The sequence below is a fragment of the Anopheles merus genome, chromosome 2R (genome assembly GCF_017562075.2).
Source record: "Anopheles merus strain MAF chromosome 2R, AmerM5.1, whole genome shotgun sequence".
In the NCBI taxonomy this organism is placed as follows: domain Eukaryota; kingdom Metazoa; phylum Arthropoda; class Insecta; order Diptera; family Culicidae; genus Anopheles; species Anopheles merus.
The window spans coordinates 47,783,636-47,809,335 of record NC_054082.1 but is presented as its reverse complement, the minus strand read 5'-3'; positions in this window follow the sequence as shown (position 1 = coordinate 47,809,335).

Below are 25,700 nucleotides of genomic sequence, written 5' to 3'. Positions count from 1 at the left end.
TCCAGCAGCTGATAACACATTCGCAAACAAACAATAGCACAAAGAAGCGAAACTACGAGCAATCTTCAATAAAAATCAGGTCTAAGGTGAGGTGCTTACAATGAGAAGACACTATCAAAGCTTACCCATCAAGTGAATAGTAACATCAACAAACAACAGAAGCACTACGAAGTGAAAAATAAGCTACTAAACGCGGTTCAAAATTACAGTCAAAATTCATACCAAATGTCAAAATTTCAATGGAAGATGATGATGCTGGAAAAACGTTGTTTATTGTTGATTTGCTCAAAACAAAATTGAAACCAAAAAGGAAAACTAAAACTAACGCAAAATTATTAACGATAGCCAACGACGAAAACGAGGGAAAAACGCACACTCCAGATAGGAGCGAATGCGAAGCAAGGTTTGAACTTTGTTATAGTAAACCCTTTCATTCGTACAAAAGAAATCAATAGATTACAATACCTTCAGATTCTTCTTGGTGAACGTGGTTTCGATTTAATGTCTGTTGTAATATTGTAACGCATAGTTTAAAATATTTTTTTTTTGTGTTGGGTTCAATTAAATTAAAAAAGGAAGGTAATGCTAAAAATATAATAAAAATAAATATAACAAAGCATACCAATGTTAAAATAATTGCTTTACTTATTCTCAAAACAGGCTTTATAAAAGATTTTTAAAAAAGTATGATTGAAACAAACAAACAAAAGCATTTTTTAAACCTAGTTTCGCATCGAAATGCAACAGCTCGCTCTATCTGGAATCGTGCGATGGACCAAGCGTAGGAACAGAAGGGGCTAAACTTTCGTTTCAAATATATCCCGGTCTCTTGTTTAGGAGTAATCTAGGTCAAAGTTAAAAACTTAAAACGCAGCAAACCAATAATAACAATAGAAATCAAACGAACAGATGTAAAGACAAGACAGCAAACAGGCAAACAAACCTACGAAAAGAATGGAAACAGAGGAAAAAAGATGTTCTCGGCAATGTTTTTTGGGATTTCCGGTCTAAAGAATAGAAGAAGATGAAGAAGATAAAAATATCACGAAAAAAGTACAAGCTTATTTGAAGCACCTTCGCGCCTTATCTTTAAAAAATTAAAACAAAAAAGAAAACATGTGAAACAAATCTTAAGAAACGTAATTAAGAAACACAATTTTAAACAAACAAAACAACTCAGCAAAGTAACGGTAGTGGCGAAAATAGAAACCAAGAGAAGACGAAAAACCGCAAAATGGCAAAGGGATGAACGTATGCGTGTGAACTGCGTGTGAATCAAAACGAAAGCAAAACAAAAAAGCAAACGAACGAACGGTCGTTTCACAGATTTGGACAAAATAAAAAAGAAACAAACAAAAGACAAGTCACGGAGCAAGTGAGCGTGCAAAATCAAGCAAGAAATACTACGCGTATTAAGACATTGTGTGTAATTTTACCAAAATCTGCCTTAACTTATATTTTCTTATATACAAAAAAAGAAATGAAAATCAAGAAAGCAAAAACAAATAAAATTTAAAATGTGAAATATTGCGGTTAGAATCTAAAACATTACAAAACTGAAAGCAGTAGCAGAAGAAGTGTTCCGAACCGAAAGTGCGGTAGTGCGGAGAAATTCTATATTAAGGGAAGCGCTAGAAAGCAGAGAAACTAATTCAGGTCTTAAAGTGAACAGGATTCATATTTTGACTACTCCTAACGGCTTAAGTTCCGTACATTTAGGTGTTGCTATCATGTACTATGGATCGGTACAAACAAACGGGCCACAGAACAGTAAATGGCTAACGTCATGCAAAAGCCATGCATCCAAACAAGAGGTACATGTTTCAAACACCACGCACCAACATGTTGTGAGATGAGCAAACCACTTTTTTAAAGCACGCGCTGTATGGATCACAAAAGTAAACGAACGTACCATCAAACTACACTTTTAACGGAACTTTTCAGAGCGTTCCACCATGTTTCATTTGGAATCTTCAGAAGAAAAGCAAATTAGTTTGTTTTGAAATTTATACATGAAATTGCTATCAACTACTTCTGATAAAACCAAAACCTGATTCGGATGAGGTTCATGTCAAATTTTTTTTTCAAACAGAAATACCTAAAGAGAGTAAAGGCAAATTTGTGTACAGCATTAGTACCTGTTAGTTTCGGGCCGCTGTCCTTCTCTTAACGCTGCGCATCCATGATCGAAGCGAGATTTTACCATCCAAACATCAAGCTAATCAATGTTAAGTAAAAGAAGAAATTATTGAGAAATCGAAGCGCACTGAAGAGGCGTTAGAAACCTACCAGGTACTATAGTGACTGCAAGTATGAATAAAAACTACCAAAGGCACACTTTTTACATGATCGTAAACAATGGCAGCACAAACAACACTCACATCAGTGCAGATCAGATAATCACGGTAGGGAATGGAGAAAAAAGACACATACTGTGTGAAGAAAACTAAACGGAACGAACTACTACTATTCCTACTACTAATCGAGAAGCCGACAGGGCAGCACCTATCTGGCTGACACCGGGAAATGCAACCGGAAGACATCGGATATGAAACATCGGAAAGGTTTTGTTTTTCCAAATGTTCAAAAGGACACACACAGACACGTTATGGCATAGGATGCTGAGCCCGTGTAGATTTATTTACTAGGACGTTTCTCAACAAAGAGAGGTAGAAGCATGTAACCATTTTGCCAAGAGGCAGATAGGAAACTACATCAACGAGCAGCAAACGAGAAGGTACATTTTTGTTTTATTTCATTCATTCGTGGGATGTAGCATAAATAATGTGTAAAGTTATCGGAAAAGGAGCAATCTCCGCAAATCTTGTCGAATGCGCTAGGCCAATACTATGCAAGCAGAGCGTTTGCTAAAGCAGGCAAAAATGTGGACAAACGTGCAACAGTGCATCAAAGGATAAATGGGGTAAAGTGCTAAGATAATGCAATACAGATAGAGAGAGAGAGAGAGAGAGAGAGAGAGAGAGAGAGAGAGAGAGAGAGCAAAGGAGCATAAAAAAGGCACATGCATAGGTGAAAAGTAGAAATAAAATTTCTGCCACATGACTATTAACAAAACAAAAAAGGTATAAGAGCGCAAAGTGGGGAGAAAGGCAGAAAGAGAACATACAAAAACCATTGTAATTTTATTCCTTAATAATGAAAAGTAAATCCCAAAGTAAGATAAATCAAATATTAGTAACTAAATAAAAGAAGAAACGCAGCGAGAAAGCAAGGCGCGAAAGAGAGAAACGCATTACCAAACCAAGAAGTAAAATTTAGACATAAAAGTCATGGTAGCGGTTATTTCTAAACTATTTAATACTTTAGGCCAACGTTAGTGAGCAACAAGCAGCACCATTAAGGGCAAAACGAGATCAACCAAATGAGCTGAACAAAAGACTAAAACAAAAACTGAATCAACAAGAACACAGGAAAAGAAATCTTCGAACCCCCAAACCCCATAACCGGCAAAACAAAAAAACTACATTACAATCTCAAACAAGCGTTATTTTATAAAGATGTACCAAAGCTGGCAACCTTTTTAGTTCACCCCAACTGCCAGTTAGGTATTAATTTGCGTTTACCATTTCCGGCAAATACCGAGCACACGGCCCGTGTCGCTCGGAGCCCCGTGGTCTGCGGAAGGCCTGGGCGGCACTGGTTGGAGGCACAATGGTAACTAAAGGCGTTGATGATAATTTTCTTCCACTCTTTTATTTTCAATTTGCAATTTACGTTAGGAGAAACTGGTTTTCGGTTAGTTATTGCTATGTACCCAGCAACAGCAACTACTAAGCAAACTAATACTACTACACGCACACAACACACACATACAGACAACCGCAGGTCCACCGGCGGATGGCAGAAAACAACTAGGCGGGTGACGCCAGATCAATCGATCTTTCACTCCTGCCGCTGGACCCCCAGAGAAATAATATTTGAGATTTATGATTTGCAAGATACTTAACAACATGCACGCACGCACTAACACACATACACACATACACCGTATACACATTCAGAAAGTAATGTGTGCTCTTGCCCTGAAACAACGCAAGCAAGCGAACAATTACATTATGTATTGAACGTGTGAGTGGTATTTACAGGGCCTGAGGCACACTTATTTGGATTTTTTTAGTACTCCGTACCAATCGCAAGTAGGACATATGTGTCCCGTAGGAGCCTTTCATATGTTTTCGACATAGAACATAAACCCTTGTCTTATTCGACAACGATTACAATCCAAGCGCAGCAACCAACTGTAAAATCTCGAAAACGAATGCTCCTCGAATTTGATGGGTAAACTACTACATGAACAAAATTGTAACAAACTCAAAAGCAAAATTGGAAATTACTGTTCGTCTCGTACGCAGTGCTTTCTGACGAGTGTGTAAAGAAAAACATTGAGACTTTTCGTGATTCTTGGCTACTTTTCGATTCTCCAATGAAATGGAAAAAAAGATACTTGTATATTGGTAAGCAGTTGCGCATCTTCATTGACAAAATTCCGTATCACACTGTAATGGACAGAAAATTCCAAGGAAAATTCAAAATTCCGAGCGCAAAAAAGCACTTTTGGAACGTATTTAACTTTAACTTTTGGTAAATGTTCTCTATTCGACTGAACAGAACAAAATACTGTTTCGATGGCAAATCTTTTAACAACAACAAAATCTTGGGGAAACAGAAATTTTTTTTTTACAAACTCATCACAAAAAACAAACGGTGTGATACTTTCATTAAATATAAAAAGCAACATCGAGTATTTTAATGATTGTTCTGGATGTATATGTTCAATATGAATGCAGCATTATCATTCACCACATTCACATACATACATGACACAAACACATATACACACCCACACACACCAGGAGGAAGAAAATCCCAACAATCATGGGAATTAAGTTGTGATCGTCGGACGAGTAGCCGAGCATTCTCAAAACTGAAATAGCCACGTTTTTTAATCTCTGACATAATCCAAAACCGTCCTTACAATAGCAAATGAAGGCAATCAAAATGAAATAAAAATGGAACATTTAGATATTTTAGTTTCTTTTTTGCAGTCTGCTGACGCCACACATTATCGCATGCCCTATGCAAGTGGATGTTGTTTCCGTTGCGCATTGTGCGACTACGCGTGAGCTAGTTCATTGACTATGCAGCACGGAACAATGCACTGGGCAAATGAAATTCAAACGAACGATACTGATTGAACATGCGATCGAACATGGCAAAGCAAACGTCAAACAGAAATTACATCCTTCTGGCGTAAAACATCTTTTGGCGATACTAACGACGGTACGTTATGGCTGCAAACATCTACCAAAACATAATGAGCGCGCTAGCAGTGAGTATCAACTTCACTAATAAAATCGATTGGGCATGCCACAAACATTTCAAACAAACTTTGGCTAACATTCTAAATACACTTGAACAAAAACTAACTAAACACGAAACTAAACCTTTGCCAAGACACTTTGGCCATATACAAAACATTCGGAACAATTAGTAAAATTTAACTGGTACTAAATCATGACAAAAACAACACCACACGTATCCAAAATGAAACAAAATTGCTAGCGCGTTAACATAACATCAACAGTAAACAGCAACTCTACAAACACATTTCAACCGGCATTCAAAAACAAACACAAAAAGGTAACACTTGGGCCGCCACGTCCGATCTAAAGTGCCTTCAAAAAGAATAATAAAGTAATAATGTTGATTTTTACAAAAAAAAAAGAAATGGAAAAGATAAATAATTAATAAGTTTTATATACGAAAAAAGAGAGTAAAAAAATGCGTAAAAAAAGTGCGACGATGATGAAAAACGACGAAAAAGCGGAACGATGAGGAAGTATAAAACGGGCCCTTTAATAGACTTCTCGCCCCAAACCAAAGTGTTCGGCTACTCGTGCGCGATCTTGTGTAACTTTTTTGTTTAACTTTTGTTCCATTCTACTGTCATAGAGCGTGTTAATTGATGCGCACTTACCAATCAATCAACAACAGCAACAATAAACAGCAGCAAACCATCAACAACAATACAGAGTATACTGTTGCAGATTGCAGAGTGTAAAGAGTAGCAAACAGCAGCAGCAACAGCAACAGCAACAGCAAGCCAAACCAAACAGATCAGATGCAATAGAACCACTGGACCACATTTTTATTTTTCGAACAAACACCTCTACAAAAGCACAAAACCACAGAAAAAATACAGGCAGAAACAACAAACAGAAGATAACAGTCATTTGGAAAGCTCAAAAACGTGTTTAGAAATAAAGCAGAATCGGCGGGCCGGCAGGCGAGATTGAACGGTGTGATGTCACTTTTCGTGTAATGAGTAAGTAGCGAAACAAAACACAAACCAAATCTAACCAATAAATGGATAGTGGAAGAGAGGCATGGTAGTGAAGGGAAGAAAGGACTAAATTTAAGTTTAATAATGTATAATTCAGAACATGAACAGATATAAAATTGCAGCAAAAAAAACGAATGCAAAAGCAAACCATAAAACTACACTGTTACACGAGCTGAGAAAGAAGAAAAAAAAAGAAAAATCACAAAAAAATACATTAATACACTTATAAAAAAGGTAAAATTACACACTACCACGATGAGATAGCCTATCTAAAAGCCATAATATCAAAACGATAACACTTGCATGTGCAAAATAGTTGTCGATCAAATGTAACTCGATTTCGTGGAAAGCAATGAAAACTTAAGAAAGCAAAATGTCAAAGAACTCACGGTTCAGACTTTGTCCTGTACGAGAGAAAGCTAATGGAAAGAGGAAGGAAGAAAACAACAGAGGGACAAAATTAAACATACTAGTACGTAGTGAACAAAGGCAACAAGACAGAAAACTAAAAACACTGAGCATAACCAACTTACAAGCATCAAACTCGAGATGGCCATAATACTCTATGACAAAGGGAAGAAAAACAAAACGGGAATGTATCAAATCCTATTTACATTCAGCGGCAACGGCAATGCCCGAAAGCCGTTGCGCAATTGTATTAAAGCGAAAAGGAAAAATCTAATGCAAAGAAGAGAAAAGAGAAAAATCTACCAAATTATCGAACGATGAGTTACACCTTTAAGTTACCGTATGTTTTGGCTCACCTTTGCGGCTTCGTTTAACGCTGCGTTGCGGTTTGATAGCATAGTGCCAAAACGGGGCTGCCTCCCCATTTTCACCTAATTACCGTATTACTATATACAGGGAGGGACCGCTTTGCGCATGCTACACGTACGACCGTGCGTGCAAATCGTCCGCAGCGAACGACTGTCAGCCAACTTTAGTCATCGTGTTTTGGTTTGTTTTTAGTTTTAATGTAAAACATCATGACAACCCAAACAACAGCGCAAAGCTGTGTAAGTAAATAGTTTATCAATGCAAAAAAGGAAGAAGGCAAACAACCACACTAACACAATACAATGCTCTCACACACATATTCTTTAACATTAAGCAACCAATTGCAGAATGAAGAAGCAAATGAATTACTAATAAACAAGTAACAAACCAGAAATCTTAAACCACAACCATTTCCCCCCCAACGCCAAATCATAAGCAAAGGCAATTCCTAGAGAGAAGAAAATTTCCAAAAACTTATCACTAAACGACAAAACGCAAAAAACGAAACACAAATTATATAAACAACAAGTGTCAAAGCGAAGGGTGACTACATCACTATTGATGTAGACACTAGGCAGACCGCATAAAACAAAAAAGGGGGTAAAGATTGGCAATCAATCGCAAACCATTCCTACCATGCTTTTACTTGGGTGCATCGCAAACTGTTTTCCACGCAAACGATCACAAGGAAGGCAAACCGTTTGCCAAAATGCTTCCAGTGCTTCGAGGAAGGTGACAGTAATGGCAACCGCTGATGTGCCGTTTGACGGTTTAAAAAAAGTAACAACTTGTCACTACTAGCACTACAACTATTACTAGCACGACAAGCCATCAGCAAACCAAAGACAAGCTCTTATTGTGTGCTACAGGGAAATCGAAGCAAGAAGATTTTTTTGTGGTTGGTTACTTTTAACCATCAGTCTACTTCTGTTCACTTAAAACGTCTTCTTCGAGAAACGTACTAGTTACCAGTATACTAGGCATAGTAGACACGGTTGGTCTGTTCTGTTTTTTAAGGGTTTTGTTCATCTCTCGCCTGAGCGAGCATTTGTCGAGTTCTTCGCTATTTGCTAGTTCAAAAGGGTCGCATGCACATTAAACTCTTTCCGCTGGCTGTAGAAGGCTAACAACGTGATTTCTGCTTGATACTGACGAGAGCGAAACAAGTGTAAGGCTTCGGTCGTGCTCCTTTCAGTGTCGTGCCGATTGGTACCGATCGTTAGATCGCGGAACACACGCGCTCAAACAAGCAAGACAAGTGTTTGTAGAACCTTCTGCACCGCTCTCTATACGCAGCATTAATCTAAAACTGAAGTAATTTGGCGCTCCAAAGCAGCGATATATTTTACCGGGCTTTACAAAAAACCCAGCAGGTTTTATTTTTTGTTGCCACAATTTGTGTCACAGTACTAAATAAGCAATGTATACTGCAAGCGCACTGTAACAGTAAAACCCAGAACAGAGCGTTAGCAAACCCATTTACCTAACTAACGAAGCATGCGGAGGAATGTGGCGAGATTAAGAAGCAAAACCACTCTTACACAACACGCAAACAATTTTAATATAAACAGATAAACCTAATACAAGCACCGTGACGACGAGCAGCATAAGAAGACGATGAAGAAGAAGGAGAAAGGAGTAATGAACCAAGTGGAAAACAAAAACAAAATGCATAAAGAATCCCCCATCTTCCATCCACCGATCCAGTGAGCTTCGAGGCGAACCGGCGGCTTGCCAGGTCTGTGGCGAAGGGTCATCAACTATTTTTTGCAAGTAGATTTAAGTGATAGTATGATGGGCAGTTTTTATTGGCTTCGTGTCGGTTTAGGGAGCATGGCCCCCGGCGGCACTTGCACGTGGTTCCAGGGGTTAGGTGTATGCTCAACGTTTCCTACCGTTTCACCGTGCGATGCACCGCGAAAGGAGCAATTTCCAACCGAACATGATGCTTACCGACCTGTGATGTCTGCAACATGTTTGGTCGGGTGTTGTTAGACACATGGCGCCAAAAAATGTGTTTCGATCCGACTGTTTTCACTAGATCGATCAAAGATGAAAACATTTTGCATTGTGGAAATTCTAAATTGATGCTTTCTTGGAACCAAAATTCAAAACCAAACAAAAATCCTACCCTTTTGAGTCGTTGCGTGTGAGGTGTTACATTGATGTTGTCCTCCTTTAGCAAGGATTTGTCTTGCGCATCGCATCGAGCTGAACGGGTCACCAACGTTCGAGCACACCAACCGTAGATTCGAGCAGAGATTGAGCTAATGACGGTCGGCCTGCGGTGTCGACGATTGGACTGATAAATGATGATTCCTATTACGTGCGTAAAATGCACTCTTACAAATACATTCACACGCTCACAAACACATTTACACCACACACACACACATCAACAAACATCGATCCTTCGCCCACGCGGCCAGCAAGCTGCGGTCGCCATTCTCGGTCTGCGGTCGGTATGGTATGGGGTATAACTTATTTTTTGTAATCTAATTTTAATCACACAAACACACCCACAAGCATATTGTATTTATTCTCTATTTAAATGCAGCAAAACAAGCAAAGCAAACAAAAAAAAACATAATGAATGATGAAAAATTAAATAAACACAAAACTCACCAGTAAATAGTATCGAAATAATCAGAAGTATTCAAACATTATTTCTCAAAACAAAGCAAACGAATAAAACAAACAGAAGCAACCAGCAGCAGCAACAAAACAGATACAGCTAGCTAGAGGATACGCGAACACGTAATTTCAAATCCGCAAAGGAGAAAATCTTACAAGATACGAAGAACAAACAACAACCATATGCAAAATGTATTTTAAAAAGAAAACCCAAACTTACTAACACAGAATGCAGAAGTAAATGGAAAAGTACATACGACGATCATCATCAGCAGTAACTTGAATGATAATACCATCAGAAAAACAACAACAACAACCGAACCGAATAATCTGGAATATCCATAATTTTCAATTGAGACAGTGTGCGCTACTTTCTCTACCGCTGGACACACTGTGGCCTCCCGGAAGAGGTGACAGGGTGAGACAAACCCTTGTCTGGCAGAGCGAATGCCACAAACCACCGGAGCCGACAGACCGAGTGCAGCGTGTGTGAAACAAAGGAAATCAACATTTTGAACCAACCAAATAATAACTAAATGTGAACTAATCAATCTTAATTCAACTAACAAACCAAAAAACAGCATTGAAACATAACGCAACACCGAACAACCTGTACCAGCAGTTCCAATGTAGTAACACCAGCACCGAAAGCGAAACACGATGGTACATATTATCCCGCAAAACAAACCAACCATTTTCTGCATAAGTTTTCATTTCTGTTTTAACTTTTCAATCGATTTTTCACACCTTTTCGGAAGCGTAAAAGCAAACAAAACATAACCAAACAAATCAGAAGCAAAAGATAAGATCCAAGTTCAACAACGTAAACTTTTGGCACAATTTGTAGCACGGAAACACACTTACACATTTGGACGATAGAGACATTGAAGTTGGAGAATTGTTCAACGATGCGCACCCGGGGCGCAGTCATAGGGCTCGAATCAACGCACTTACCATTCAAACACGACCACCCCAGGAAACTGGTATAAGGTGCAGCCCAGATGCTGTTGCAAAACGAAACGAAGAAAAAACTGTCACGAAACGGGAGAGATAGAGCGCAGGGAAAAGTACGATATAGAGAGAAGCGAATCTGAAGACTAATTCAAACCAATCAAACCAAACCTATCCTACCTCTCTGTGAGGTGCACTCAAAATCTAGCAGGATACTTTCGGTACTTCTTGGGAGTTATTTTCAGTTCTGGTTTTTAGTGATCCGTAGCTAACATAGTTGAGTTGTCTTTTGTCGAATGTTTGTTTGTGAGATTTCTGCCCATAACAAAACAGCACAACACCTCGGCACGCTAAGCAGTACGGTGAAGATGATGAAGATTTTCGCCCAAGATCTTCCTTCCACCATCTGCCCCGCCTATCGAACATCCTGCTGGGGTACTTCATGCCCGTATGTGCTGGTGTGCGCGAATATATTAGCATGCATGATATTGCACCGGATCCGATAGCAAGCAAGGCTTTGCAAAACATCTCGAAGCTTTAAACGCTGAAGCGTGGCTCCAGAACACCAAGGAACACGCCAACCAGAAAAGCCCCGGACATTCCACTAACAGATGGCGAAAGGGGTTGTGTGCAAATCCCACAACAAAACACACAACAACAACACTCTACTTACGTTGTAACATGCACAATAGACCATACGAGACGGCGTCGGCAACACAGTTTACCTGCGCGTTTCTCAATAATTTCTTTCTTTATTTCTCATTTGACTCTTCAACTCCAAACCAACGAGTTCAAAAACAAACAAACCCATAACGAACACACATACAGACACACTACTGCACCGGCACACGATCACACTATCCACCTACAAAACTACAACCACAGCAGCAGCAGCCGCAGCAACAGTTAGAACTGAACCACATGTGGACCCAGCGCGGGCCCAACATAAACTAACCCCAATCAACAGAAAAACAACCAACCCCCCATACGCAATAATGGCGAACAATAGTCAAACCTTCTGGACAGGATAGCCAAACCAATAACCAAACCAAACTGTAAAATAGTGAACTCGACGACAGCTCCCCGGCGGCGGAGCTGAACGAGTGTGTGGAGTTAGATGTACATACATTATAAACCATACCGGATTTATTTCACGGATCTTTACGTTCCATTTACGCGGCTTTCTGTTGACAGTTTTCCACCACCCGGTAATCAATATTGCCACAATCACAATAGCCGAGCCTGGCAGACGCCGGCTCGGGCACCGATAATTGCGCCCGCCGTGACAGCCGGCGACTACCGGTCTCCGAGCGACCGAAGCCGGGAGCATCGAGTACGGTAGTGACGACTGACGGCGGTCTGCAAAGATGTATTTTATGTTGAAATAGGATAAAGTACCTAACTAACAATGGTAAAGCAGAAGAAAAACGAAAAAAAATATTTCACTCAAGCCAAGGAAGCAACGACAAAAGACGGCAGAAGAAGCAGAAAAAAAACACAGGAAGGACAGAAATACTTTATGCAAAAAAACACCTACTAACATAAGAGAATGAGAGATAGGAAGATCGCACAACAGAGAGTAAGGAAGGGGAAAAATGAAATCAGAAAACCACCAAACAGCAAGAGAAGAAAATAATAACAGTAACTTCCAAGAAACCGACAACAACATGCAAACAGAACACGATTAGTAGTTGCAGCAAAGGGTGCAGAACACTATAGAGCATGAAAACAGTTTAACAAAACAAAAAGAAAGAAGACATCAAACAGACAGACAGATAGAGAGAATAACGGTAAGAAAGTGCATCAAAAGTAAAGAAAACGAAACATTTGTGCCAAAAATTTTCGATTGCAAAACTCACCCACACACAACACAGAAACACATACACATTTAAACACGAAAAAGTGGTATTTCTAATGCAACACAACAACCACAACCGCTGCAGGTGCTGTAAAAGGCACTTGTGATCCAGCAGGTATCTAAACTACTACTATTACTAATAGTGCTACTAATACTCAAAGATCAGAGTCATACCAGATCGATCGATGAACAAACCACAATATTTAACAACAAAAAATACACACACACATACACACACACACATACGCAACAACAACAACAGCAACAAAAAACTTGGTAATAATGACACGCTTCAGTGCGAATTATGTTTCAAATACCTTTTTGACCCTTTTCCGTTCGACCCTTCTCGGTTCCATATGTACCGGAAAGGCCGGTGCGCAAAAACGCAAAATCTCAAACACTGGAAACGTTTTAAGTTTGCTGAGTTGTCGGACATCAGCCGCAAAGCGCTGAGCTCGACTGGATGAGTTGCACGTTTTACTGTGCGCGAGCAAGTACGCGCCATCAGCCAGATCCCTCGACATTGGACGGAAATCACACAGTTCCGGAAAGTTTGCTAAATCTCTTAAAACCTTCCTTCACCGTCCACCGAACCGAAGGAAGGAAGGGCGCTCGAGGTGTGAAGGCAGAAACGGGCGCGGCTTCTCCCTCGCACATACTTTTGAGTTGAATTTTCACCATAGACAGGCAGCAGGCAAAAATGCCAGGCAATCGCACGCGGCCAGCAACATCGGCGCGGGCAGTCGATTGTTTGCATTCGCCACAGGATCAACCACATACCACCACCACCACATAGTTCGTGGAAAGAAGAGTGTGTTTTCGGTTTCGGCCATGTTTACATCACAGGAGCAAGATGGAGCAGGAGAGCGAGCGGCACTCGAGCAGCAAATACAATATCAACACACAGTTACAATATGCAACCACAAGTAAACCAATTTTCCACTAGCAATATCAAGATAATGAACGCGCAAGCTGGACGGGCTGCCAGGTGTCCAAACGGAGCGGAGAAAGGGGATACCGAAATAAAGGAAATGAACAAACGGAAAGGGTAGTTAGCGGAAGCCACCCAACAACGGAGAAGTTACATCACTTACTATCCAAGCCATAAACGAGCAACATCAAGACAAATACAGCCAATAGATGGGTTGAAAGTAACACTACACCACCAAGTAGATGCAACGACAGCAACGACAGCAGCAGCAGCAACAAACGATCAAATGATCCATCCATCACCGACGTCTGGCTGCATTCGGGGCAAATAGAGCAGCAATAGCAAACGGTTAATTTTGTGCACCTCCATATAAACGCTCGGCAGTGGCGGTGGCCCCGCTTTTCGGCCGGAGTGCTTTGACGCACTAGATGCAGCGGAAGGACACATTCCCGCGCGCCCGAAACGGTCACCATCATCCAGCGTTTGACCTACCCAAATAATGCAACAATAGACAGGTTAACAATAGTACATGAAAAAGAAAACAAAAACACACACACATACACATGCACATGCACTTACTCGTACCTACACACACACACTAAACACATTGTAATGACGACTGTAACTACTGGCTACACCACCAACACCATCTGGCAGTGCATATAATTCTTTTTGGAACGAACGCAGCAAACAAATTACCCTTTCGGACTTTGCGAATTAAACAGTTTTCGGGAAAAAACGAAACCTGACAAAAGCAAACGGAGCAGCATACACAGCAGGAACAGAACTCAATCATTTTTGGATATTCCTGACGAATCAACGAGACTCGTCTATATCATCGATACACTAGGGTCTTGTAGTAAACCGAAGAAACGTTCTCTGTTTTAGAGTTTGCGGAGACGACAACAGCAACAGCAATGGATAGCAGAAACCACTACTGGCAGCAACCATAACGACTTTTCGAATCATTCGTGCACTGTTTGTTCGAGCGGTACACGGATTTGTGTTTATCATTTTCATCGTGCAGTACACGCAATAGTAGACGCTTTTCAGTTGCCTTCAGTTTCAACCAATTCAAAGTAGAAACGACAAAGAGAGAGAGAGAGAGCGAGAGAGAAAGAGAGAAAAAGCAAAGTGAAAGGTGAAGACACACACCACTTAACCCTCATTCGAGTATCCATCAGCAGGAACCGGCTACACAACAGCGAAGCTGGTCGAACTACATCGTGCTGCTGGATGTTTGGAAACTAAAACAAACAAAGCAAAACAAAAAGGACGAAACATCATACGGCAAACAATAATGACGTAGCGGTTATGTTTTTGGAAATTTTTGGATAACAAATAATAGAAGTGCAAACAAATATCACAACTCACCCAAACGAAACCGAGCGCGCAAACGCAGCAAACAATTGAAATAGTCAAATCAACCGGAAAACAGAGCAAACTGTCAAAGTGAACAAATTCCAAAACTAATATTATTTTTGCAGTTTAGAAACAACATTTTCGGGACTGTAATGCTATTTTAGAGCGAAAAAATCTGTCTTGGAGTGACTTTTATGTTTAGTAAATTATTTCGATCACTTGTTTTAGAAGAAAAAAACAAGTATTTACAAATACAAAAGCATGGCAAAATGCGAAATGTCTCTTTTCGATCGAAACGGAAATAAAAGGAAAAACAAATGGTAGTAAACTTAAAGAAAAACGGAAGATTTAGACGTTGGCATAGACAACGAACTTGACAGAATATCGTAGTCAGGCAAGCCACAACAAAACAATTATAGCGCGAAACAAAAAGGAAACAAAGAAGACATCTCAAGAACAAACAAAAAATCAGTGTAACATTGCTATTAAACACAAGCAACATTGAATAACGACCCTGGCACGAAACTAGGCCGGTGTCCGGTACCGTTATGCAGCGGAACGATGACCTCACTGTGATCTCTTATACACAGCTGTAAGACATTGTAATTTGTACTATTTATCTAGGGAGTTAACTCAAAAATTACTCTTAATCCAGTCCGAGATCCTATTTAGGCACAAAAAAGGAAGGATTAAACGAAGAAGAAGAAGAAGAAGAAGTAAAGCTAAAACAGTAGATCTCGGATAACCAAAATTGCCCATTTAGGCCGTCGCTTATCGTGGAACCAGAAACAAGGAAAGACAGAAAGGAGAAAAGTATGTAAAGAAAAATTAAACTAAAACTATACCGTTTAGGCCACTGTACATTTAGAATGTGTGTTGTATATAGAGCACAAGCAGGAGCAAAAACGAAGCTATAAAAACAGAACAGTGTAAAGTGAGTCAAAAACGGTTCCAGAATAATCAGTACCGGATCGGAGCCTCAGGCCGTGCGAGAAGGGTAAGTTCGTCAAGCCATTCGCTACATCCACAGCTCAGCTCAGCAACATATAGTGTACGATCACATGTGCTGTATATGGTCAACAGAAACAGATACCATATGAGAAAAAGGCAAAGTTTTCATTGCACTCTAATGCGAGAAACAAAAAAATAAACAAAAACCCTCGAAAGGAAACAAAACCCAATGCTAAAATGTCTCGTGGCGATACAGTAAAAAAACAAAAACACGCAATTCTTGGATCAAACACAGAAAAAGAATGTTCGACGTGTGCAGCGTGGCTGCGAAAGCAAATGTATTTAGTCATTAAATTAAGCAAAAAATGTTTAGATAACCGAACGCAACACCTTCTTGAGAACATATGCGGAAAACCAAAATTGGAATGCAGGAAAACTAGGTGAAAGAACACGCATACACACAAGCGCGCGCGCGCGCTTTTGAGGAAAGGCTGAACTAGCGAGCTAGGGAAAGGGATGAATGTGACGTACAAAAGACGATTTATGGTTTTTGTGTATTTCAGTTGCACATCACAGAGTAAATCGTAACAAGAACGAAAAACGAACCAAAAAATACCAAATGCAAGCGTATTTTAGAGAGGACAACATCAACAACAACAACAAAAAACGGGTTAAAACGGACAAGCTAGGTAGAAGAGTTTAATGTTTCTGTTGAACGATCTTCATTTTGCGTTTTTTTTTTCAATTAGGTCGTAATTTTAAGTCAAACTGATTGTATAATAAATCACAAAAGGGGCAACACAAAAACTAAAGGTGAAATTGACGAGTTATCCACTGCATTGAAATCTTCAACCAGGAAGAATGTGAAAGTGAATGTGAGAAAAGAGCAGATTCAAGCAAAAAAGCACACACACACAACACACCTGACCGCAGGAAATGATGCAACACGGACGTTATCGCTGAGAGTTGAAAAACAAAACTGTTTCGAACATGTAAAGCTAGAATGCAGCGTAATCGGATTTCTATTTTCGGAACAAAAACATAAACAAAGCACACTGTCCCGGATAGAAGCACGAGATGCAAAAATGGCGATCATGCGTAATGTAAAATTTACATAAAAGAACGAATATGTGGTGACATATATATATATTATGTGTATAAAAAACCGCGAACGCAACAGAAAGCAAAAACAAACAAAACAAAGAGTGTTTTTAAGTTTGTGAGAAAATGAGAAACGTCTCAAAATTGCTATCTAAATTATGATAAAAATTTAAGACGACAGCATGCAAAGCGATGCGCAAATCCATTACTGACTAGTTTGGAACGACAACACGAAGTATTAGTCGGGGTGGGAAAATCAAGGAACAAAACAAAACAAACTCTTAACGTAGTCTGATGCAACCGAAAGCCGGAAAAATGCTGAAAACATGGATATGAGCATGCGCGAAAGCAAAACTAGGAGGAAAAATAAAACGAAACAATATTACCTTAAATTTAAATATGGATACGTCAGAGGCAGTGGTCAAAAATGTAAAAAAATACACACAAACACACATACATTAACACAAACACAAACACACTTAAGAAATGAAGAGAAAAACGATACTAAAGCTGTAAGATATTTAAGCGACTAAACTATAGGGTTGCAAATTTTAGATGAAACAAGCAAAACCTGCGTTAAGAAAACCCAAATTTAATGCATACTAAATCTAGGAACAATGGTGAAGCTGAAGAAAATTAAAAAACAATCTAAAACAAAGAAAATGTACGCGAAAAACAGAAGATCATAACACGAGTGAAGAAAAAAAGAGAGAAAGAAAAAGAGCGAGAGAGAGAAAAAAAACGAAACCAAACTAATTGCAAAACTGAACGAACGTGGTTGACGCACATTAAAAACCGTTTCAATTCCCCCAAAAAAAGAAACCAACCGCAGCGCCGCTTACCGATGAGCGCGCCATGCACTTAAAAGCTATAAAGCCACCATGCACAGAGTGCAACACGCTGGCAATGATGGTATCAGAATCGTATTGTACGTATTGTGGGTGGGAACAAGCCAAAAGCATGAATCCAAGAAAAGGGCTAGACAAACCGTCGCTCGTCTGGCAAGCCAGGCTTCTGCCATGATCTTGGCGAGAGAATGCAAAAAGAAAGCTAGGGAAAAACAACACATCATCTGGCAGCACAGTTCGAGCCGAATGAAGAACGGAACGATGGAAGAAAAAAGGTGAACGAAAAACATAAATTACAACAACATCCAGTGATGTACGAGGCTAGAACGGAGAAACCATGCAAAAGCAAACGAACAACAACTTAAAAAGTGGTACTATACATGTAATTATATACTTACGAAACAAGCAAAAGGAAAATGAGAATCGCAACAGCGCGATATGCGAGCAGGAACAACTACGAACGGGAGAAAAAAAGGTGAAAACTTAAGAAAAATTATAAGACAAAATCACACTAATTGAAAAAAAATCTACATTTTGCATAAACAAGAACACAAAAAAGGATATTTATGCTTATTATTTTATCTCTGTAACAAAGCGTGTCATTGTCCATACATGTTATTAGAAGTTTCAACTGTTTGGTGTAATAAAAATTAAAACTAATGAATAAAGAAAAGTAAAAATTATTAATAAACACAGGTACGTTGTCGTTGACTCTATTATGATGATATTTATGCTACTCTATGCATCGTTTTAGATGAAACCAAACGGTAAGTTCTAATGAGATAGTGGTAGTTTTGCTGACCTACAGTTTAGTTGTTCGCTGCAAAAAATACAAAACTTGGATAAACATGATAAACCGCAAAGTTTGCAGTATACCCATTTTCACTTACAAACTAACCCACTAGAAATCCGTAGCTCAAATCTTCACTGATTTCTGAGCATAGAAATGAGAGTGAACGATGTCGTTCAGCACAGTTCGTTTTCCCCGTGGCCTCACTTTTATAAAAATCTACTCAAGAAGGTTGAACACCTCGCCTACCATGATGAAGGAAAATGAGTATCACGGTGAACGGGTGTTCGTCGATCGCCCCAACGTGCTGAGGATCAGTAAGTATATCCTGATTCCAATGCGTTTCTTACATAAGCTTTTTTAATAGCGTAGTTAATGATTTTTTAATTATTTTTTAAATTATTTATTCATTTTTTTTTTTATTTATTTATTTTTTTTTATATTATTTTTTTATTTATTTCTTTAATTCATTTATTTATTTATTCATTTATTTATATTTATTTATTAATTATATTAAATTATTCGTGCTTCACACTCGAACAGGACTCCGTAAACTTCGAGAAAGCACACTCGAGGGAACCATTAACTGATGCAGCGAGAAATGCTTCAAGGACAGATTCGACGCGTAAATGGCAAAATGACTGAAACAGCACTGCAAAAGCAAGGTTGACATTCTCCCTTATTCCTGGCCTGGCAACATGGATGACCAGAGAGAAAGCATGAAGATATTGACTTTTACGTCACGCAGATCCTTTTTTGCTTCTTCACGCTTCTTCTCCTAGATGTCCATCGTGTACTGACTTTGAAGAGACAGCGGAGCAGGTTATGTTTCGTTGCCCGAGATTCATCTCGGAGCGCCAGCAGTTAAACGCCAGAATAGAGCAGTTAGGATAGGTGGAATGGAGGTAAGCTCAACGAATCTGCTCCAGTTGATGCTAAAGAACGACGCTATGTGGATTGCTGCAGCGACGACTATGAGGCAGAATCCTATATTGCCAGGTAAGGGTTTTGTGTTCTCCCCCTGAGTTTCTTACGAATTGTTTTCTCTCCTTGCAAAAACATACATACATACATACAAACACACATACATACATACATTAATGTAAATTAACACACATACGTGGAGCATGATATTTCTCATGAATTCAATTAAACAATGGTGGAATTCTTTATTTTCCTTTATATCCATTCGAGGAGATGCATTTATGAGTTTTCTTGTTGTGTCCTGATCTCTGTTTTTTGTCCTAAATTGGCTAAAAGGATTCGGAAATATTGTTATCCCTGTTACCATTCCTTTCAAATGTTGTTATGTTTTGTTATGTTGATCGGTCACATTTGCGAACAAAAGTTTCTTAACGACTTTTATTATTTTTAAGTTAAAGCTTATCAGTGTTATAATTTCGGAAACATGTGTTTTTTCTGTTGGTTATTATTTTATAACCAGGTCAATAAAACGTTCACTGAATTACTTACAAATTTTATGGCACAGAGCATAATTTATATTCAAATTGATGATTTTTTTTTTCTTTTTGGCGTAACGACCAACGCTGTCATGTCAGTCTACACGGGCTTTCGGGACTTATTGTGCACCACGCAGCAGCCGTATAAGATAGTACATGCTACAGGAGCTCCATACGAGGCTTAAACTGACAACGGCCATGTTGTTAAGTCATGCAAGCTGACGTTAGTACGATTGCATTAAAAAAGGACTCAAATTAACGGTTTTTTATGGGTTTACAAGGTTTTTCACGATTTATTGGTCAGTTCCCATAATTTTTTGGGCTCGTCTCACAATTTATTCATTGTAACCGATAGATTTTTGGTTCGTTCCCAAAATTGATTGGTATCGTCCGATTGCATGTCAATACAATTTAACAATTACAATTTACCAAAAATTATGGGAACCGACCAATAAATCGTGGGAAACCCTGTATCTTAACCCGCACTAACGAAACGTTGATTGCTTTTTGAATAATAGTATCCCATGAGTCAGTAGACAAAATTCGGTAACTCTATCAGTCGAACTCTTACCGTGATGGCCAAAACAGTAAAGCAACTTCGTTCAGGAGCGTGCGCGATCAAACAACGGTGCCCCGTAGCGTTTAAAACAGACATCGTGCGGCAGTTTGTGAGCGTTGTATAAGCCTGTTCCGGCATCTACTTGGCACCATTAGACAACAATCAGAGCATCGAATGAAAGCTCGGTTCCGAATGACAGACGACCCTGAATGACTTGGGGTTCCTAAGGAAGCTGAAAATGAAGACCGAGGGACGTGTGGCTACATTCCTGCAGAAGCTTCGCCGGGACGTCTATGCATCCGACCAATCAGTGAAATAATAGTACCTGGGGACCATGAACAAACATATAAGGAGAATAGATTTTTTTACAGCTTTATTATATATCAATGTTGTTCCTGAAGGTAGTAAAGCACCCTGCTCATGCAATGTACTGTGAACTAGATTACTGTGATAATAGTAATCTGTGTTTTAGAAATACAGATGCTCCATTAGTTGATGGTGCACTCAATATTTTCGCAATCCCTCATCAATGTTTTGGTCGGTTTTTGAGCTAGACTTCAAATTACAATGCCCTTCGATCGATAATCTTTCTGAGCATCGATTAGAGCTTCAAGAAAACGATTATCATAAATTATAAGTCTAAATTTGTAAGTGTTAAGGACAGAGGTGTTTTTGTCCCGTATTAATTTTCTTCGTGCATTGCATGTAAGTATGCGTGTAAGTGTGAGGCTATGTAAATCTGTGAAACGGGTATACATCGAGTGGACTGTCGATTCATTAATAAATATACACACATACAAATATAAAACCACCAACTTGTAGACAAGATCTGCACTGGTATAAATGGATTGATCTTCTTCTTCTTCGTTGGCGCAATACATATTTTCTGCTGCTTGTATTTCCTTCTACAACAATGAATACGATAAAAGTGCTTGTATTTCCTTTTCTCGATCTCCCAACACCGTTGCTTTCAACTACAAACTAGATTCAGTTGCCTTGAATAGAGTCGGTGTCGTTCGTGACCTGGGTGTCCTCCTTGATGTTAAACTCAACTTAAAACATCACATGGAAAACATGGTGTCTCGTGCTAATAAAGTCATGGGCATGATCTTTGCGATAGCCAGGTATTTTACAGACCCTGCGTGCTAGACAGCACTGTACTGTAGCTTAGTACGCCCTATAGTGGAATATGCTAGCATGGTGTGGTGTCCTACTAGTGCCGCCTGGATTGTTAGAATTGAAAAAAAATCAAAGGAATTTTACACACGTAGGTTGCACAAGCGAGCTTTATTAGTGGACTACTTGTTAACGTAAAGGTTGTTCCTAACCTCCTTTCACAAATTCCGTTGTATGCATCATCTCGCGTCTTACGCCATCGTAATCTTCTCCATTTGCCCACCCGATGTACTTTATTCGGGTCTTTGCTTCTATGTTTCAGGACGTCAGCTTCCCTTCACTTTGCTTCGCTTTCTCCAAGACCAAGACGCTGCACTGTGCTCTTTTCAGACCGCTGCTTGAATATGTATGCGTTGTGTGGTTTTCTGCATCTACTCAGGCTCTGGCGCCGCTTGAGCCAATTCAGCGAAGCCTTATGCCTTGCTCTTCGTGATTGGCACCGATGGCTCCACTGTGAGGCATGACAGGCTGGCATTCATCTTCGGGCTTCTTAACGGAAGTATCGAGTGTGCTGTGCTGCTCACGTAGGTTCAGTTGCACGTGCCAGCCAGGTCACTTCGTACACACCCATTGCTGCACCCCGGACATCATTTGGCGCCCGCGATCCCATGATCTGCATGACCCTTTTGATAAACTCCGTTGGTGACTTTTACGAGCCCGGTACCACGGCGGTGGTTAATTAATCAACCGAATCCGTATTACATACCACTGAGTGGCACGTATTGTGTTGATATGTATATGTAAAAGAGCAGTTTTGAGTGGGCTATGCAGTCCCTTGACAATAAACATACAACATTAAGCATTTTTAATTGAGTGAATTTATTGAATCAATTAACAAAAACAACGACAACATAATCGTCGCAAAAAGGCCAAGCATTGTCACATAAATTGAGCAACTGTATGTTCATCTCGAATGTAATAATTAGCAATGCGGCCAGACCGTTCTAACTCAACAAAACATAAAATCATTACATAAACATAGCAAAACAATTCAAATTGATAAATAATATAAAGGACGAAAAAAGGATCGTCAATGAAGATGTATGTACATTGGCACATTCAACCGTCAGCCCAAACGCGCAAGAGTCCATACACGGACCGCAATTATCTCACACTGTCATTCGGGCCTGTCATTCGCGTTTTTTGTGATACCATGAGGATCTCAGTTCTTGTGCTTTTGGTCATCGGTAGTTTTTTATCACTCTAAACCAAATTTTGAGCGATCTTTTTTGACAAAATAAATAAAAACTTTCAAACTAGCTACAAACAAGACAAAGTACCTGTTTTCCGGTGGCGCTTGTTTTGGCAGGATCCTTACCAATCCAGATCCTTACCTAAAATATCGCACTTGTTTGTTGTTGTTTTTTCTGTTGAATTTTCTTTTCAGTATCATAAAAAGGAAGGTCTTGGAAGTCTAGGCCGGCATGTTTGCGTAGGACGTTGCGTTAAATAGAATAAGAAGTAATGCACGTTCTGCACGTAATGCACATCATTTTGTACCAGAAACATATTGTACGATTGTACGTTATACTTACGAAATTTACTTCAATATGAACGCTTATCACCTTGTCCCATTGCGATTTCGTGAACAAGAACGAACCCGTCGATGAACAAAAAACGGTTGGTTAAAAAACGGCGGATTTGCTGGTTAAAAATTGCACTTTATTTTCTAACCACCTCCAACAATGTTACGTTCATGTACCGGGGTGCAATGCAATACAAAACCGTAATCTGTACTAAATAATGTGGGTTCAAATCTGGGCTCAAAGATTTGAAGAAGCCGCCACAAAGAAACATTGCCGCCCTCCTTATATCACAACCATCAATTTCCTACAAAAAAATAAAAGCGTTCTCTATTGGTAAAATAGGAAAGCATAGTACATTTGAACGAAAACACGAGCGTCCTCTTTATGACGAAACGATAAGCTTGTCAGTTTGCTGTGCCAACGGCAGCATCACCTATATGTGAAACGTGAAAACTACCCTTTGTCCAAACTAGTGTCCTCTACAGGGTAATATGAAAAGCTAATATCCAAGACATATTTAACGAAAAATGCGAGCGCCACCTGTTTTACAATAGGTAAAGCTTTTGTAATTGCAGTGTACGAAAACGTATGCAATCTGCAATTTTAGTACAGCCCAATCTCATTCTCAAATGTCGACTTGCTTACGCCTGAAGTGTATGCAATATCGATTGTACAGTTAATTGATTTTGCACATTGCTTATTCCGATAAATGAAAACGATTTTATGCAGTGCATTTTAAATTGAGTCAATTAAGATCTGATTGGTGAAGAATCGACAAGATGAAAAAACAAATACAAACACTGTTTCCAGCAAAGGCATTTTTCGACACACAACTTATAAATTTCTTTCATATAATATAATATAAGCAATGTGCAGGATTGTCGTTTGTATCACATCTCATGATGCACGTACACGAGTGCACGTAGTAGGTTCGTTCTAGTCCACGTTCGGAAGCAGTAGAACTAGGAACGGAAGTTCCAATCTAGTAGATTCGGTTGGAATTATAAAACTTATGAAACAGTCAGAAGAAGATAAGAATCACAAACAAGCTTATCAATAACTTTTTTTAAATGTTCGGAGTGTTTGCTTTGAATAGGTTTATCGAAACATATGTTTGTTTGGCTGACGATGGATGATGAAAATGATGATGATGATGTTTAATTGTTTATTACTCGTTCAATGAATAGCAATGGATCCGTGTGAATGTTCTTAAGTCTAATATTAGTTTATGATAAGTAGAAAGGTCATCTTAATAATTCGTTTCTAAGGCTGTTTTTAAAGGATTGCACTGAGGTTCCAAAATCAAACAAATGACGAACTTCATTGAACACCCTAATCATGGAGTTGAGGGGGTCTCTAAATCCATATCCAGTTCGACTACGGTTCAGGGCAAGTAACGGACGAGAACGAAGCTGAACAGCAGGCGCGTAAAAGTTTAACTGCTGGAGCAGGGATGAACAGTCGATGTTACTTTGCAGTAAACCAGCCACAAACCGTTGTTGCGCGGTACGGTGTCTGATGTGGAGCGGTTGCAGTCCGAGAAGCTGAAGTCGCGTTTCATAAGGTGGTAACTGACTGCCAGGTGGCCAAGGTAACAAGCGTGTTGCGTATCGGGATAAGCGACGCTGTATCGATTCCATTCTCTCAGAAAGTCTTTGGGTTGAGGGCTTCCAGACAACACAGGCGTATTCGAGTATCGGGCGGATAATACCGCAGTATAATGCTTTGATGCAGACTGGGTCTTTGAAATCTCTTGTCTTGATGTTGATGATGATGTTGACGATGATGATGATGATGATGATGATGATAATGATGATGAAGACGATGATGATGATGATGATGATGTTGATGATGATGACGTTGACGATGATGAAGACGATGATGATGATAAAGGTCGGCACACTTTTTAGGCAACCGGCAAAAACATTTTTTTTATATGATCAAGATCCGCTTGTCAGTAGAATACAATGATTTTTTTTTTCATTTATTGTTTTATTCTTCTTCTTTGGCACAATATCCGTTGTCGGGCCAGGCCTGTCGGTACCAGTAGTAGGCTTGGCTTTTAGTGACTTAGTTATTACCATAGCAGGATACTCAGTCCTGCGTATGGGAGCACGGTCCATTCGGGGCTTGAACCCTTGACGGGCATGATTTCAAGTCGTTCGAGTTATCGACTGTACCCCGAGACCGGGTCTCTTTTTTTAATTACGAGGTTATTAAATTTGAGATAAAAAAATAATACACAATGTGTTTGTAGTCAGACATTTCATTTCGTGGTGTTTTTTTACCATTTTCGCTTTGCGCGCAGGGGCGGATTAAGCACTACGCAAACTAAGCAGTGGTTTTGGGCTCCAAGGTCTCAAAGGGCCCCGAAAAAAGGGATCCACCCCCCGGTTACAAGTAAATTTGCTG